We start from the raw sequence: 16,143 nt of genomic DNA, 5'->3' as shown, positions 1-16,143 counted from the left end.
AAAAACGACAATGTGCGTCTCAGCCACATGTGCCCCACTGGCTCAGTGCACATGTCTCATGACCCCACTGTCTCCTGCTGCAAAAATTTTCACAGTGGGTTGCGTTGCATAGATTGCCATATTTTTTAATAACATTGGATCATACGTTTTCCAAAATTTTTCCAAACTTTTCATCAAAATACCCCGCTCAAAGAAGCTGCTGGCCCAGGTTGGATTTGAGAATTGCAGATGTCAGGTTGCGGAAGCAGCAAAAACGACAATGTGCGTCTCAGCCACATATGCCCCACTGGCTCAGTGCACATGTCTCATGACCCCACTGTCTCCTGCTGCAAAAATTTTCGCAGTGCGTTGCGTTGCATAGATTGCCATATTTTTTAATAACATTGGATCATACGTTTTCCCAGTTAGTATGCTTTTTCTCCTGTTTCCAAAATATATGGACAAGGTTTTAGTGTATTGCGCTCTTGGAAAATAGTACCTCTGACCAGCTGGTGGACTTTGGTAAGTACATCTGCCAGTGCTGTAGTAAACATTGTGAGTATTTTCGCCTTGCTCGACTCTAGCGTACTACAAGTCCGAGTAGTTGTCGAATGCTTTGCTGCTCATTTCTCATCTTTGTAAGAACGCTTCAGGTTTCAATGCTGGTGTCAGGCAGCTGCACATACATGATGGTTCTTACATCTGTTGTGTTGTTGGTTGAAAAGTTCATCGCAAATGGTGTACGCATTTGAAACCTTTCCTATCTTGCAGCCCAGATGGCATCCTGTGTGCAATTCTAAAAGCTTGTGGCAGTATGTTTGCCCCAATATTGACATCTATATTTAATAACTCTTTGGTTACTTCCAATATCCCTCAGACATGGAAAATGTCTTGTATTTCTCCCTTATTTAAGCTTGGCTGTGAAACCGATGTCTCTAATTGTTGCCAGATTTCTCCTCTCTGTGCCACGTCTAAGATTTTTGAGCTTTCTTTTCTCAACATATTGTTTTCTACTGTGAAGAACTCATTGATTCCGAATCAGCGTGGATTTTCACTGGCTGCTTCATTATTACAAATCTCAAGTTTTATGGTGCAGATCTCCGTGCCAGTACTTTACAGGGCGCAAATTGGAACCATTTACTGTGATCTGAGCAAAGCTCTTGATGCAGTCAGCCACTCACTGCTTCTGGAGTAGCTTACACACTTTGGTGTTTACTCATCAGTGGTAATTTTCTTGCACAGTTATCTTCTTGATAAATCATGTTATGTTAATGCCAATGGTGAAATATTTTCATTGTACATGGCAACTAGCTGCATCCCTCAATGGTCAGTATTAAGGTGACTCCTTTTTAAAATTTTTGTTAATGATCCTTCTTCAGCTATTCAGAATTTTTTTCCTTCTATATGCCGATGACATTGAGATGCTTAAAGGGGCACTAAAGGCAAATACCAAGTCAAGCTAAAGTGATAGATAAGTGCTCGAGAATCTCTAAGGCATCAATATTATTGCGAACAGAGCCTTACTAATTGAGAATTTGAGGTAAATGCAGGACATGATTAAAGACTCTCCCTAGACATTCAAGCACTTGCCCGATGACGAAAGCACTCCTCAGTTAAATTCTGTCACTAGTACTCAAGTACTCATTGCAAAAAGCATCCTTGTATTGTATTACAATATGAATTAAATTCCTACTTGTCCAGTTCTATTTCATATTTAGAAAAATGAACTCATTGAAATTACCGTTGATGACGCAGGTGGTTGAAAGGTTTTGTTTTTACTCGACTCTGCGCCGCCCACGCTTTCAAGTTTCGCTACTTTCCTGATCCCATAGTGCTGCGCTGCTTTTGCTGGCACGTGAAACTCTCACAAATTGCAAGTAGCAGAAAATTCGACTTCCAGGTGATGTCGTGGGATGAACGAATGGTCCATGCCACTTGACCAAAAAGCAGCTGCAGTGGCGAATCCACCGCTCTTTCTTGGCTCGGCACCACAGTGCTGTTTTACTCACCGACGGCAGCAAAGGGTGGTGATGGCGTATGCAACATCACCGCTCCCCCGGTTGGGTAGTGGGAGATTTGAATTTCGAAAAGGTATTCGGACCCTTCAGATGCAATTTTATTATAAATTACGTCTTTTCTTGGCACGAAACAAGCATTGCGATGTTTCTGGAATGGTACGTAAACAGTCCATGCCAACTTAGTATTCGCCTTTAGTGTCCCTTTAAGGAAGTTGATGACTGTCATTATCCTGCAATCTGACCTGTTTTGTTTTTGTTACTAATATCTGTGTTATGACTTTCATTCAGAAAACAGCAGGCATTTCTTATTCTGTAGATTCTGTATCACTGTGTAGGGTCTGTGAGATCAATGCTCTTGGTGTACTTTTTGATACAACCGTACACTTTTTTTGCTCGTACTAAATGCATTGCAATGCAGGGTATGTGCTCTGTGGGCTCTGTTCACCGACTATCGACGGAATTCAAGTCTCCTACACCGTTTCACAAATTGTACACAACATTCCGTCGTCAAGTCGATAGGTTGATAGTCTGAAATGGCTTTTCTAGATCCAACAGCGACATTATAGATTGGGACCAGAAAAGGTTTCTAAACATATATCATCATTGCTTTGCTAACATGCAACGTGGGCCTTGTACTAGCATTGTTGGATTATCGTCATTGCCCTTAATTCGTTGCTGACACAATTTCGCTAATCTTCTACTTCTTTTCTGAGTCCTTCACAGTATTCGCATCTACTCTGAACTCCTCAGTTGTATCACGTTTCATATTCCACACAAGATCACACAAGACCTTTCTATGTTCCTGTCTCTCATAGCTCATGACCGTCCAAAGAATACAGAGTCTTTATAACGCTCGTTCTCTTAATGTATATATTTTTCGTTACTTGTTGTCATTGTTCTTTTCCTAGCTTTGCATTGTTGTGTCATAGTTTCTTCGTTTCTTTATTTGTTTCCATTGCTAAATGTACAATGCCGGGGGCTAAGATAAAATCTACAGTGAGGCAGCTTGAGGTGCCCTTAGTCTTACATGGTGGCAGTGAGTTGCACAATCAACAGTATGCAGAAACATTACATATAAATGTTAAGTACAGTAATTAATCAATTCAAGAGAATTTTCAATAGAGGAACAAGGAACTGGATAATGGCAAGTAAAAGCAATGCACATAGTACACACCACCACATTACATACACTTGGCAATACATAAATAAAAGTGAAAATTGCGTACACTTGACGATGCATAATTAAAGGTGAAAAGAAACGCCACTTGATTAATATTGGAATGATTAGGAGAAAGAATAGGATGAACAAAAATTATGTCACTACAAACATTTAACAACATGCATATGTGAATACAGATGAAAAAGAAATTACGCTTGATTCATTAATTAGGAGAAAGTTTGGATAAGTGACAACAGTTCCCACCATGTTAAGCTAATGATGTTAATGCCGGTGTCATGAAATGAATTAAGCAGTCTGGGTAACTTATTTCTCGTCATTTGCAAGCCATAGTTTGTTCTTCAAGGGGGTATATAGACCAATATTCTCCATGATGGGTAATATAGGTAGCTGTATTTTTTCGCAGACAAGCAATTTCATTAAATACACTGTTTTCAGAGTTTGAATTTGAGTGCCATATACGAAGGAGAGAGCGATTGTATAGGGAGTAGATTGTGGGTATGTTGTAGTGTTTAAAGAGGTGCTCACTGCGATTGTGATATGGCACGTTTGCTATGATACGTATATTCCTTTTCTGTAGTAAGTGTATTTTCCTGAGGTTAGATTCAGTTGTTGTGCCCCACACAAGGTGTGTATAATTAATGTGTGATGCAAATAATGAGTGGGAAATTAACATTTTTACGGATGTTGGTAGACAACATCTGTTCTTGTTTAGCGTTCCTGTGATATGGCTAAGCTTTTGTACTACGGAGTCTACATGTCGATCCCAGTGTAGCATACTAGAGAAGTACGTACCTAATACTTTAGTTTAATTGACTCTTTCTATGCTCCCTTTGTTCATCTCTAAAGTGTATGTAGTTTCACACATTGTTCAACTGCCCTTATCCTCCTTTTTCTTTTGTATTCACCTTGCGCCTTGTATGTACACTCTTTTCAAAATTGTTCTTTTTATTAATTGTTTTATTGTGATAGCAATTATATCGACAATCCAGGCTCATTTATGCTGTCACTGTGAGGTTCCTTATAAAGTGCAAGGGCGATAAAATTGTCATCGCGTGCCATATGCTGTACGTGCGAGTGAAAGCATGCGAGGGTGAACTGGTGATTGCGGCTCAGTCTGGCGCACACAAGCAAGGAAAGAGGGGAGGAAGGGCGCTGTCTTCTGTCGTGCACAAGGTTCCGAGAAAGGGGGGGGGGGGAGGAGGCATTCTACTCCGGGCGGCCCGCCCGGGCCGGTGTATCACGAAAGCCGTCAGCGGCGGGGACAGACCGTGCGCTGTGTTTTCATGGTTTAGTTACTGTTGATGTGAGATGTGGCACGAAGCTCAATTTGCTCACTGCTGCTTCCGCGCTTCCTCACTCCGGCATTTTGAAAGAGAGTTTCCGCAGTCATCGATTGGGGTGTGTTCATGTTTGCTTGCGCACGCGTGACACCATGCTTGTTAATTTAGTTAGTATGCCTATGTTTACAAGTTTATACGGCCGATAAGGCTACTATTCTTACTTCATATAGCTGTCCACTAATTTGTTGTCACAATCAATGCTTTGCCTTTTGGACGAAACTGCGACTTCTTCCTTATTTTTTTACTTATATGCACCTGCCCTTCTATTTTCTTTCCTTTTTTTTTGATGTATACGTGCACCAGCACTCAGACCATATGGTTGTTCCTGGGCACTGTAAAAAAATAAATAAATAAATAAATAAATATGTAAACAACAATAACAACAACAACAATTATTATTATTATTATTATTATTATTATTATTATTATTATTATTATTATTATTATTGCGCCAGCACCAAGACTCTCGAGGTTATTGCTGGGCACCTTAATAAACATGTTTAATTGACTGATTCATTGATTACTGAGTGGGCACAGATAAGGCAGCCAAGAAATAAAAGAAAGAATAAATGAAGGAATTGCTACCTCTGCAGAAAAAGAAGGTGGCAGACAAAAAGGAAAGAACGGCAAGCAAGGGCAAGTGGCAGCATCCCCCCCCCCCCCTCCCGTGTCACAACTTTGTACAACGCGAGGAAAGTCTGGCTAAAGCCTCCTGGGTGACTGCTAGAAGGTTTTCCTTGGAAAGTACACACATATGTCCTCATCCATACACGTAAGCTGCCTGCAATGCGAATGTCACTTTCCTTTTAACACATCATTAGAGGAAAGATAGTCGCTGGAAGTGGGCTGAAACTTAAGTTTCTGTCAAGGTGCAGGTGGAACAAATGCTGCAGGCCGTTTTCGAATGTCTTGTCTGTGTTTTTTTTTTTCCTAGCTAAAGACCAGCAGTGCTACTTCCGTGCTTGGCTTGTGAATGCATAATGTGTCTGTGTCATGCTTACTTTTCTTAGTCTGCACCGTTTGCTACTAGACGTTACGTGCCGTAGAAGCTCTGGAAAAAAAAAAAATTAACAGCTTGCAGGTGCCTTGTGTAATATAAAAGCTTCAAGCTGTCTGTGCTGTGTGCGTGCACACAATAATCATGGTCCATGTCCTATCTTTCAAACGGCCTCTGCAGGGGCCACAATAGTTTTTTTTCTGCAGCTAACAATTTTTTTGCAATTGTGGCCACATGTGCTTTACAAGTCCTGCAAGGCATGCCTTGAATGCGCTTCTTTTAGTAAGGGTGTTGGAATAGTGAGATATTCAAATCAAATCAAATATGAATCACATTACAGAAATACCATAGAATATTGAATTGAATACTCAACATTTCCAATTTCTAAACAAAGTAAGATATAAGGTTTCTGTGGAGTCTATTTGGGAATCAGGCTAATTTACATTATTTGATACATTTAACGAATAGAACAGGATGCCAGATCAGCTGAGACGCTTACATGTCAAAAATAAAAGTGATTGTATCTGGTATACCATAACAATGACATTGATGAAAGGAAGTAACAGCACATCACCAGATGTGCATAGTTGGGTGTAGTGCTTGTTGAAGTTAAGGGCATTAATACAGCGCTTCACATAGTTTTTAGCAATCGAAACATTCTCAGATTGGTCAAATTATAAATTTCTGCACTTTATCCGAGAAAAATTTGTAGGCTCCCTAAGGTGAAGCATGCTTATTTAATGGCTGGCGAAAATACGGTGCATAAGTGATCTCATGTATGCGTTTGCTCAGGAATTGGTTTGTCTACGTAAAAACCCTGGTTCTCCTGCAGCAGAATTATTCGGAAGAGTGTCTATTTGCATTGGTGTTTCTCCCAGTAGAATGCAATAACTCCCGTTGTCCATTACGGTATATTCGAGCAGAACGGATAGAATAGTCAGTGCTCAGCTCGAATCGAACGTAAATCGAATAGCAAAGACTATTTTGAAATTTCAAATAATCGCGTGCCCCTATTTTTTAGAATTTCGAAGGTTGGCAATGCAACATAGATGCAGGTTACAGGTAACTTGGTACTGTCTTCAGCTAAGGGCGTTTTGAGTGGGTCAGCAAGGCTTAGTCTTCGAACTAAAGCTATTGCAACAGGTGCCTCTGTCTGTGCCTATTTGGGAAGTGGCTGCACTTGAGATTTGATGTTGAGAGCTGAGGAAAGCCCAATTGCTGCAATGTGTTGCTGGACCAAGGAGCCATTGCTCGCCATGAAGCGCTGCTTGCCACACTACTCGCTGTCACATTACTTTGCGAACTGAAAGAAAATGCAAAAGCACTGTTAACATCTTGTGCCAGAATAAAAGCAGACAGTCGCATATTTAAAGGCTCATTAAACAGAAGCAATAAGTAAGTTTGTACTGATTCTTTCAAAACTTTTTTTCGTTAATTGCACTGTGGTAGGTAGATTATTAGATGAGACACTGACAAAGTTTCATTCATGAATTTCATGTTGAAACTCCAGGGTTGGCACATCAGTGTGACATCATACATTTCCAAGTGTCATATTTTTTATTATTTGGGTCACAATGTTGTGGCTTGGTAAAAGTTCTTAAAACTTGCTAAATTCGGTGTTTGGCTTAATACAGCGCAGTCCATTCTCAACGATAAAAAAACTACACCCGAGCAGGCACCCTCAAAATCCATGATATCACAGTAAGCTGGTGCGGAAACTTCAGAGCAGTGTCGCCACCCACCTTTCAATTTTGCAACCATCCAGGCTTGCCAAGCTTCTTTTCTCTCGTGGTAAAAGTAGCTTCTCTTGTTATTGTAGAAGGGTCATTCAATCGAGAGAGATTGTCGAATGGTTTTGCGTTGGTTTTGATTGAGTCTTTATTGTCAGCACAAGGTAGTTTTGTCTGCAGCAGTTAGAATGGTTGAAACACGTGGAATACATTTTATGTCGCACGAGAGAAAGGTGCTTTCACTTGGGGCAGTGTGTGATGAATAGCTTGCCATCTGCCTTATCACCGTTACAGTACTGGCAGCCATTACCCAGCATGCTGAGAGCAGTGGTGCTGAACGTCCATTAATGTTTTACTTGTTTTTTTGCTTTGGCTACCTGTTTGGATCTCATTTATTTTACTAGCACCAGTGAGGATAGTCACTGCTTTCTTGTGCCTGCTGAAAGGCAGCTCTGTGTGTCTCCGTCAAAGAGATGAGGTAATTGCAGCTTTTAGATGCACCTTCTGCTACTTTGTTTAAAATTTCACTCTACTGTTTTGAAGTATTTAGCAAGTTTTGTATTGCTGAAGCGCAGCCATGCATAGTGTTACAGAATGGCAGGTCTGTGTATAAAGCTAAGGCCAGACTATGGTTTAGCTGCTTTCACATTGGTTTGTTGTCTAAACTTGTGTCTGGAGGGATAAAAGGATATTATTGCATGAACAGTAGTTCTGTGAAGGTCATTCAGGTAAAATGAACAAGGTGCCAGTAATAATAAGCTCGGCAAGACTACATCCATGCTTGTTTGTTCTGCGCCATTTTTCATGTAATCTTGTTTTTACCTGCTAACAGCAAGGTTGTGGTGTATTTCCAGCTAGGATATGTTGCTACATCTACTATGCATGTCTGTCTGTCTTTTTTTTTCCAGTGTTTCTGTTCATGAAATTCCATGCTTGTTCATCCTTTCGGCATCACACCCAAAATATCTCAGGCGAACCCCTATGGCACTGCCGTGTCGCTCTTGAGGTGTTTCATTTATCATTCTGCGCCCACTCCTCGCTGCTCCTCAAGCATTATTTGCATTCGTGGCACAGAACACACCGATTGCACCATCCGTTTTTCTTTTTTTTGTTAAAGTTGAGGTGGGCTACCGTGAGGCACAAAAAGAAAACAAAGATGGATGCAACTCCACATTGTGCAGGAAGTTCAATAATGCTGTGTCATGAGAGTCATCTTGAATCCACATGCGGAAGTTGACACTTGAGAGGCCAGAGCGTCTGATATGTTCCTGGATATTTTGTGTCCCATCTACATGGTAGTCTTCGGAGTTTTTGCGACATTGTTGGTAGTGCAGAAGTTTCGGAATGGGAGTAGGGGCTGCTGTGGTTCCACTATTTCTGTCGTTCATGATCTTTTCTTTTTTTTTTTGAACTATTGGAGAATGGGGATAGAAAGTGGGAGATATACGTTCACAACTGCATGGCAGCCAGCAGTTGGAATGGGAGAAACGGAATAAGAAAGGGCAGTGTAAAGGAAGGCGTATATAAATAAAGGTAGAAAGGTGAAATATTTATATACTTAAGGATTTAAATATATAAAAACACATGAAGCACACAGTAAGCAGCTTAGTGCCACCCTCTTGTGCCACTCCCTTTTTTGATTACTTGCATATCTGCATGTTGGCTGATGCATTGAACCAGTGCTGGCACTGCAGAGTGCTGGAACATCACTGAAGTTCAGGAATTTTTTTTTGCCAGTTCTGGTTCAGACGAGAGCAGAAATGATGTAGATGCGGGTTTCACTCTTTGTCATTGATGAGAGCAGCAATGAGGATCTCCGGCACAAATAACCTGTTTTGAAGAGGTAGGTTGAAAGCAGAGTTGCAAAGTGGGGCACTCCATTCCATTACATTCTGGAGATTCGAGGTTTTCGTAATTTCACTCCTTTTAACTTCTCGGAATGCTGACACTTGGACCATTTCCACTTCTGGAGTGGCTGAGCAAATTCATTCCATTCCTAAAATTTCACTAAATGAAATGCCTTTTTTTCATGATTATTTAGTGCTACTTGAACGGCCATGAGCAAGGCTCGATGTGACGGACCCTTGGGTGTTTTCAGCACTTACACTGGTGGCACGATTTGCCCCCGATGAAAGGCTACTCTCATCGTTGGTGGAACGAAAGCGTGGGAAGGAAAGCGTAGTGCCATGCAAGATGAGCTGTGCGGCGACGATGGCTACGATATAGTGCCAGAGTAGTGCACATCGTTTGTGTGGAAACAAAGTGCTGCATGAGTGGATGTCTGTCTGCGGTGGCTGCTGGGAATCGCACCTATGCGTCACCCATGCGCTGCCTCTCATGATCTCCCGATTAGTGAGGCAGACGCACCATGCTTCGCTCCGTTTCGCAGAAGACAGATTGTCTGTGCCAACTACGCTACTGACAGCGTTCTCTTCCTAATATAAACTGTGTAACCAAAATACGAAATATTGACACGTGAAATGAAAACATGTATAGAGTAACTCTCAAATTTCACATTAGGGAGTATCGTAATCGTTGGTGAATTTTTCGTCTCCGTCCTTATGTTGCAAGTCAAACTTACTTTCGCTAGATCAAATCATTCTTCACAAATAAAGGTTGCCGTCTTTAAATGCAATTCATTATAATGCAGAAATGTTTCCAGGTCTTCAGATGTATGAAATAATGTGTTGTTTATAAGTACCGTGGCACAGCTAGTCACCTAAAAGCAGGTACTAAAATAGCTGGTATTGAGTAAAAATTGAGACAGTCTAGTCTAATTGGCAAATTTCGAGGCATTGTAGCCTCCCTTAAAATCAACATTTAGTGCTCCAGGGCTATGCACCCATCCCGTTCCAACTCCATTTTGGAATCTTGTGCTTGCCATTGCATTCCCATTCCATCAGTTGGACTGGCCCCATCATTCCATTCCCTGCATTTAGAGTACCGTATTTACTGGAATTTAGGTCAACTCCTTTTTTTAGACAATGTAATCAAAATGGGCTATTGATCTATATTCATGACCAAAGAATCTCGACCTATATTGGTGAACAAAGCTAGCAAAACTACTGTGCTAACAGTGTCCCTCTGTCACGCCTGCCATAAAACCAGTTAGTAGATTAGCATAGATTACTTATAATGTAAGTCACCAGAGTCTGCACTATAAACGGTACCGCACTATAATCAACACAACATATTTCAAACGCAGTACAAGGGCTAAACACGTAGACCAAGTAGCCACATGTATCCAGGAATCGAAGCGTACGACCACGATGTACCCTCACTTTCATTCTCGAGTAGTTTCTCCGCTTTCCAAATGCCGTACTGTTGCGATGCATTTGTTGAGTACACTAAACAGCAACGTTGACTGCTAACTCCCAATGAAATTGCGCTGGTTAGGCCTATGTCGGGCTGCATGCTGTTTTGGGAAGCTCACCCTTGATGCATGTTCCTACTCATAGACGAATGCACAGATCTGGCATGAGATCACGCACACAGTCTGCACTTATGGTAGCATGCATGAAGCGGGCTTCGCAGCCGATCAGCCGACAACTACCACAAGCGTGTATAGCTAAAGCTTTTATGTGTACATTCTAGTAGAAATGGCAAAACCTCATGTGTGGACAACATTCCTAACTGATGAAATTGAGGAACACTGTTTAAACTGACAGTGGTGCAGAGTCGCGGTAGAATGTGCGATATCTGCACTTTGCAATGGCGCTCATTGTGATAAGTGAATGCGAAATGCGCTTGCAGCCTCGACCAATTTTTTTGTTAGGTGCTTAAGTTTCAGAAAGCAACAAATTTATTTTACCATCAAAATTCGTTTTTCTGGCCTGCCCGATAATTTAGGCGTTTTTGAGACCCTGTCTGCGTCTGAAAATATCAGTTAGTGACTGTATTTATTTCTTCGCACAAACTGAAAAGCCAAAAAGCAACAGTGTGCACGCGTTCAATGCAGACCGTTGCCAGCAACCGTGCACCAGCTGAGCCAGCCTGCTGTCGCTGCATTGTTTTTTTTTCGTTTCTTGTTTGTTTGCTTGCTGCTCATCTCCTCCCCCACATTGCCCTCGTTGCTGTTGCCTCAGCTGGCACACCTCGCTGAAAAGCACCCTGTCTCCCTCACCTTGTCTGTAGGATTTCCTGGAAACCGCATTATAACTGGCATTTTGTCTCTCACGGCTTCACTTTGGGAGATATGCATATACATTGAGTTCTATGGAAAGATAAGCAGAAGACAGAAAAGACCACATTATATTCAGTCCTGCATTATTAGTGGGTATGTTATGACTGATGTGAGCTGTATCTAGGCTGGCTTTAAGAAATGCTGCTTATTTAACGCACTGACCGGCACCGAGGACGGCATCATTTGGGGTGCCAAGGATGCCTTCTCAGCAGTTCTGACGAGAATGCACCTTATGTCATTGACTAGCAAGGTTTAATAGCTGAGCTTACAATAAAAAAATGTGTGTCATGTTGAAAGTAATTTTTTTTTGTTCTAGAAGGACGGGGGTTGACATAAATTTGAATTATAATTTTTTTTTCTTGGCAGGATCAGTATGTAGGAGCTGACCTACATTCACGTTCAATCTGTCTTCAAGTAAATACGATCATTAAAAATGTGGAATGATTCTGAATTCATTCCAATTCTGGAGTTGCCACCCTGCAACTCGGTTGAAAGCACTCAAGTTGACATATTTCTTTGTGGTTAGCAAGCTTCCCTAGATGAAGTGGCAATCCACATAAAGCCTTGTGTTGTGTGCCTGAAATAAATGTGCACATGTTGACTGACTCACTAAATTGTCTTTCGTACCTTTAAAATAAAATGTAGTCCACCTTTACTGATGATAAAGTTAACCAAGCCTGTGCATGCTTTAAAATTTATGACATTACAGTTGCCTAGTGTGGGGAATTTAAAGAAGGTGTGGCCACCACTCTTTTATTTTTGCATCATTTCTGGCCTACAAAACTTCTCCTCGTAAGAGTGCCTTTCTTTCGTATTTAAAACTAATTTACTGATCCAGATAAACTTGTTCTTCTGTTTAGTGTCCCTGCAAAACATTTCTCTGTGTATGCCATGCCTGGCATCTTTTCCTTTGCTCAAACAAGGGCTGCTGCCGCGGCCACGGTACTGTTCATGCGTCCAATGGAGAGCGAGATAGTTACAGTACTCATGGCCCTCCATCATTATCATCATCGTCATCATCATCATAACTTATTTTTCCTTAAGAACCCCTGTCGGGGTATTACATAAGGAGGGGGGGGTTACATAAGATAAGAATAGAAACAGATATGGTTACAATTTTCTACAAAACCCAGCCTGTGGATTCGTATGAGGATAGAAAAGAAGAAAAAAAAAAAGAAGCCAGGAGGCACACTGAATACAATGTAAAAGCAAATCAGCAGGACGGTCACAATGTGAAATGGCAATCGTGAAGAACGAAAACACAGTGAAGCCATTATAAGGTTAGTGTTTGAGCAGATCAGTAAGCAGCTGTTTGAAGAAAATGGAGTTACATTCATTGACAACTCTATCTGGTAAATTGTTCCACTCTAGGATGGCGCTAGGCAAAAAACAATTTAATAAAGGAAAATGTTGAACCATGCAAGCGCTGGATGCTGCAAGAGTTAAAAAGGTGACGAAATGTACGGGTTGGTCGGATTAGAAGCTTTCCATGTAGTTGAGGGAATTTATAATATAGTCAGTGGAAAAGGCACAGCTTTGCAATTTTTCGATGGAACACCAATGGTTTGAGTCCTAGGGATGATTTAATTGCACTGACACTTTCTTCACGGCTGTGCCTGGAAGTGATGAATCTAGCAGCATGATTTTGTATTGATTCTAATATGTTAATTACGTAAGCTTGGTGTGCCAAATCGCTGAGGCGTATTCAAGTTTATTTTGAATGAAAGTTTCATAAGCTAGTTTTTTTTGTGGGTGAGGGGCACAGCGCAAGGGTACATCTGACGTAACCAAGTGTTTGTCGTAGTAGCCATCCAACGACAAATGTTTAAATAATTGATCTGCCAAACCCTTGGGTTTTAAGAACAATGGTTAAAACATTATTGAATCTTCATGCACCTAGATTATTAAATCTTTATTCACCTACATGTTGAACCCATATGACACACATTCGTTACCACAGCTACCCCTTTAACAAAAATTGATAAAAATTATTTGCCTCTAAGGAGCTAGCCTCGTTTTTGTGCGTATGATGCATGCATACGAAAGATAAAGAGCTGACAATGAAGAATTATGACACTTTCCCATAATATTGACTACAATGTTTATTAGTTTCAAATTGAGTGCCCTTCTCATGTTGCCTGAGCTGTAATATTTCACTGTATTTCCTTTAATAACTCTGTAGTGTTTTCCTTGAGATCTTCATCTGCATGCATGCCTTACAGAATCTCCATGTTTAGACAGTCCTACATGTGGTTCATATCCAGAAAGGTGACATACAAGGGTAAATTGGTCTTTTCCCATATTCTTTATCAGCCAAAATAAGGCACATACAGGTAATTAGAAGTATCTTAAATTAGAAGTACCTTACATTATTTTTCCACATAGTCCCCACACTGGTTCAGACATTTGTCCTATCACAACACTAAATTTGAGGTGCCCCTGTCGTCAATCAGCGATGCATGCGACCTCCCCAAACCCTTATTGTCATGCAAGTCTTCATGGACTTTCGTGAATTCACAACACCACCACCTCACACTTCTCAAAGCAAGACATCTTTCCCCATGTAGGCTGCATTTCCCTGTGGATTTCGGTGGGCGTTTGTTCCTTGCTCCATAGAAAACGAATCACACTTTGTTGCTCATACGCCATAGGCCTGTGAAGCACAACCGCCGTCTTCAACAACTGACAGCAGCACTGTGCTGCTGAGCTACGTGCAGATAAGGCCGGGTCGGTCCAAGAAAGGTCCATTTCTGGGAATGGATATGTTGACTTGGCATTTACAGCTGTAATTTGGTTTAAAAAGAAAGGCGCAAAGACTTTCTGATTTGCCCTCGTATAATGACCTGTTCTATTAATGCAGTGAATGTTCTTGGGTAACTTCACCCAATTTGCAGTTTGTCTGCATCTAAGCTTTTTCACATACCTGTGACCAAAGTTGTCTACTAGCTTGGGCCACTAGGTATGCAGCCCACTGGCGGAGAGTACATACCTTCCTGAACATACATGGGCCATTAGGTATCTGCCCGAAACAGACTTCAGCACTGCGCTTGTCATAGTGGTTTGTGTCTATTGTTGGCCAATCTTCCAAAATTGATGTGCCAAGGTGACACAAGGCGTATGTAGCCTTAAATGTATTAAAGTAATGGCATCTCTTTTGCAAGAGAAACCTTCACATCAAGCCCAGCCACGTGATGGAGACCAATTGCAACAAAGTTACAGCCAGGATAAAAGGGATACTACAGAGTTTCAACTGGAGTGCAGCGATTACAAGACAGACTGTGTCGGGATATCATTTGGCACTGCAGTTCGCAGTGAGATTGCCACTTCGCATGTCTGCAGTGGCTCTACGGCATTCTTCTGCATTGCGATAATGCTAAGTGCATTAACATCAACTTTCATCGTGAGATGGGTTCTGCCAGAATGTTTATCATTTACTTCCATTTCCCTCTATCTTGTTGATTCTACATTTAAATTAAGGCCACATTTAATTTCCGCTTTGTTTTTATTGGCTACTCGGTCTATTGGCCTTATGTGGTTCTGCAAGAAATTATCAAGCCCTTCAGTTCCTCTTGTTCTTTTTCACAGCTGGTCTTGTATGTCTGTCTTTGCAGTTGAGCGGCTCCCACTGTAACAATGAGGACTTTCCCTTCCTCTCGGCTGTGTTCTAATATTAAATTTGGATACTGGTCCTTGTGGATTTTCCTCTTAGAGTAATTTTTAGAATCTCCTTTTCTTGGTGAAAAGCAAATTCACAATAAGCTTTATTTGTGTTTTCGAGGAATTGAGCGTGATGTTACTAGTTGTGATGTTACAAAGAACCGTGATGTTACTGGGACATCCCGATGTCTAGCTCATAACTTCTTCTTAGTCCAGTAATAAAGCCCATCAATCAATCTTTCTAGTGGTCATTGTTACCCTCGTACTGCCAAGTGGTCATCTTCTCTTGCTCTCATGTCTAGTATTTGTGCAAAAGGAAGAGTGAGCAGGAATGAAGAGCTGTCTTTGTCCTCTGCCAGTGTTCTGACCCACGGAGGCACTGCTCTTTGCAGGGTGGAAGAGGCACCCTGCCGATGGGGCCATTGTTGGAGGAGCCACACTGAGGGCCGCCCCCGCCGGTGGTCCCCCACCACCGCCCCAAGCTGGAGCCGGCGGACACGCTGCCGTCGTGCGCCGGCGGCAGCACCCGGAACGCGCACACCCTCACAGGTGGGTGGCAGAGGGAAGGTGGTGACTTTGTGTTGTGTGGGGGGATAAGCACGTTGATTCTGACGGCACTGTCCCGTGGGGCCTGGATCACAATCAGAAAACTTGATGAAACACTAAGGACCATGCTATGTGCGATGGCAGGGAAAACGACATTCATAACATTGAGGAACAAGAGGACAACTGGAGAGCAGTTGTGGGTAGCTGATATTCTGGTTGAGTTTAGGAGAAAGAGGCTCAGTCAAGCAGGTCATTTATTGCGTGGAGCAGATAACCAGTGGTTTATTAGAGCGACAGAATGGGCACAGGAAGTGAAATTGGGGCAGCAGAGGTTTTGGTTGTGTGGTGAGATTCTTCTGGCATAATATGGTGTCAAGTGCCATGCAACAGTGGTAGTTGTAGATTACTGGGAGAGGCCTACGTCATACAGACTTGAAGGTGGGCTGGTCATGGTGATGATGATGCTAAGGGCCTGATGACTGAGTGTTTGCACAACCTGTCAGCGGTTCACCA

At 41.8% G+C, this 16,143-nt stretch overlaps 1 protein-coding gene across 2 annotated transcripts in view; it reads left to right on the top strand.

Annotated features, from left to right (window-relative positions):
* Nucleotides 1–16,143, top strand: part of LOC126522289 (uncharacterized) — a 140,225-nt gene that overhangs the window by 24,051 nt on the left and 100,031 nt on the right. The window contains exon 3 of one of the 2 annotated variants that reach the window (XM_055066324.2): nt 15,477–15,633. The gene's annotated coding sequence lies outside the window, so the exon portion shown is untranslated. Of the gene's footprint in view, nt 1–15,476; nt 15,634–16,143 lie in introns of those variants that run through there. The other variant, XM_055066325.2, reaches the window with a different exon arrangement.

Source organism: Dermacentor andersoni, chromosome 6 (genome assembly GCF_023375885.2).
Source record: "Dermacentor andersoni chromosome 6, qqDerAnde1_hic_scaffold, whole genome shotgun sequence".
Classification (NCBI taxonomy): Eukaryota; Metazoa; Arthropoda; class Arachnida; order Ixodida; family Ixodidae; genus Dermacentor; species Dermacentor andersoni.
This window is presented reverse-complemented; position numbering and strand designations above follow the sequence as displayed.